This window comes from Chrysochloris asiatica, unplaced genomic scaffold, assembly GCF_000296735.1.
Source record: "Chrysochloris asiatica unplaced genomic scaffold, ChrAsi1.0 scaffold00164, whole genome shotgun sequence".
Classification (NCBI taxonomy): Eukaryota; Metazoa; Chordata; class Mammalia; order Afrosoricida; family Chrysochloridae; genus Chrysochloris; species Chrysochloris asiatica.
The window spans coordinates 5989615-5992566 of NW_006408682.1; positions in this window are offsets into that span (position 1 = coordinate 5989615).

Here is a 2952-nt window from a genome sequence, read left to right on the forward strand (position 1 = left end):
CCTCTAAAAATGGTTGAACATCAAACCATTTATTTTTGGTACAGTGACTTTCAGTATTCCTTCTATCTACTTTTGATACTCTCTGTGTCATTCAGTAATTTGCCCAGAGAGTCCTTCAATAATGAAAGTCAAGACTTGAATTTTTTCTTCAGTTTTCCCAGCTTGAGAATTGTTGAGCATGTTCTTCCCTTTTGGTTTTCTAACTCCAGAACTTTGTACATTTTGTTATAATATTTGAATTTGTGTCCTCCAGCTGACCTTTGAAGTTTTCTTTCCAGCTCTTGTACCTCCTCATTTCTTCCATTTGCTTTAGCATCTCTATGCTGGAGAGCAAGTCTCAGAGTCTCTTCTGACATCTATTTTCATCTTTTACTTTTTCTTTTTTGTCTTCTTAATTACTTTTTTTCCTTCCTGTATTATGTTCTTGATGTCATCCCACAACTCTTCTGGTCTTCGGTTTTTAGTGTCTAATGTCTCAAATCTGTTCTTCAGATGGTCTCTAAATTCAGGTGGGATATATGCAAGGTCATGTTTTGGCTCTCCTGGACTTGCTTTCATTTTCTTCAGCTCCAGTCTGAATTTGCATATGACCAATTGATGGTCTGTTCCACAGTCTGCCCCTGGCCTTGCTTTGGCTGATGATAAGGAGCATTTCCACTCTCTCTTTCCACAGATGTAATCAATTTTAATTTTGTATATTCCATCTGATGAGGTCCATGTATATATTCAGTCACCTCTTATGCTATTTTAAAAAGGTATTTATAATGAACAAATCATTGGTTTTGCAGAATTCTATCATGTGATCTCCAGCATAATTTCTATTGCCAAGGTGCTATTTTCCAATTATTAATCCTTCCTTTTTGTTTCCAACGTTTGCATTCCAATCAGCAGTGATTATCAATATATCTTGATTGCATGTTTGATCAATTTCAGATCGAAGAAGTTGTTAGAATTCTTGTATTTCATCCTCACTGGTTTAGTGGTTGGTGCTTAAATTTGAATAATAGTGGTATTAACTGGTCTTCCCTTTAGGTGCATGGATATTATCCTGTCACAGACAGCATTGTACCGAATGAGAGATCTTGGTTTTGTTTTTTAATGCTGAATGTGACACCATTTCTCTTCAATTTGTCATTCTCGGCATAGTAAGCCATGTGATTGTTGGAGTCAGAGTGACCAATATTAGTCCATTTCAGTGTAGTAATGCCTAGACAGCAATGTTTATGTGTTTCGTTTCATTTTTGACAGTTTCAAATTTTCCTAGATTCATACTTTATACATTGCATGTTCTGATTATAAATGTATGCTTACAATTGTTTCTGTTCATTTTGTGTTTTGCCCCACCAGCAAATGAAGATCCCGAGGGCTTTACTCCCCAGGGTTTTACTTCATTCGCGACATCACGGTCAGCTCGACTTTGAAGAGGCAGCTCTCCCTCAGTCGCATTTTGAGTGCCTTCCAAACTGAGAGGCTCATTTTCTGACACTATATCTGACAGTATTTCTCTGCTATTCATAAATTTTTCAGTGACTAAACATTCAAAAGTAGTTTATCACGCCTTCTTCCTAGTCTGTCTTCATCTGGAAGCTCATCTGAAATCTGTCCACCAAGGGTGACCCTGCTGCTATTGAAAATACCTGTGGCACAGCTTCCAGAATCAGAGCAACTCACAAGCCACCACAGTACGACAAACTGACAGATGAGTGGTAGAAAGTTACCATAGAAGCAGGGAACCAAGATCACAGTAGTACCTCTATCCATGTATCTTTTAGACCAGTTAATGTGTCTTCTTTGCAACAGTACACATTGCCTCCCTTTTTCGCACCTGGTTTCTTTCTTCATGTATTTATGCTTATTTTTCTACAAAGTTCCATCTTTGAACCATTTATTTTAATGGAGTCCTAAAGTAGTGCTGCAGGTTAATGCACTGTACTGTAAGGTCAGTTTGAACTGCAAAGTTAGTTTGAATCAAAAAGTCATCAGTTTAAACCCACCAGCTGCTCCTTGAAAACTGTATACAGGGTTGCTACAGGTCGTAACTGGCTCCACAGAACAACAACAACATATTACATTGGAAGGAACCCTGGTAGTAAAGTGGATTAGGAGCTGGGTCTCTAACTGTAAAGTCAGCAATTTAAATCTACCTGTCTTTCTTAGGGATAAAGATGAGGTTTTCTCTTCCCATAACAATTTACAGAGTCCGTGGAAACTCTCTACCGGATCCATATGAATCGGAACTGACTCAGTGTCACACAACCACCACCATGTTGTATTGGAGTATGTGTGTGATGCTGTAGGATAAGCACTGGACTGCTAACCACACAAGTTTGACGGTTCAAACCCACCAGTCACCCCTCAGAAACCCTGTAGAGTTCTCAAAACTGACATGATAGTACATAAAAACAACAACAAATACTACATTAGAGTCTTTGTGTGGAGCTATAGGATAAATACTAAACTGCTAAGTGCAAGGTCAGGGGTTCAAGCCCACCAGCCATTTGTTGGAAACCCTATATAGGTTTGCTAAGAGTTAGAAGTGACTCAATGACACTAACAACAATATATTGCATTGAGGTATATAAAATTGTCATTTTCATAGGTCAGAAAAGATTGAAAAACAACAAATTCATGCAGTATAAAGTTTGCAGTGAACTCATAGACTTTCTTCTTCTTCCTATTACCTGTTGTCTTTAAAAAAAACTGCACCAAAAATTTTAAAGCAATGGCTCAATTTTTTTGGAATTTTAAAGCAATGGCTTAAATTTTCAAACATAATACATGATTCAACACTCCTTATTCTTTTTCAGAAATGTGTTAGAATATCTTTCATGCTTATTTTCCCTTATGAATGTTTAATATGTCATACCTGGTATGCTCTGGTAGCATAGTGGTTACAAATTGGGCTGTGAATCGCAAGGTCAGCAGTTCGAAGCTACCAGCTGTTCCGTGGGA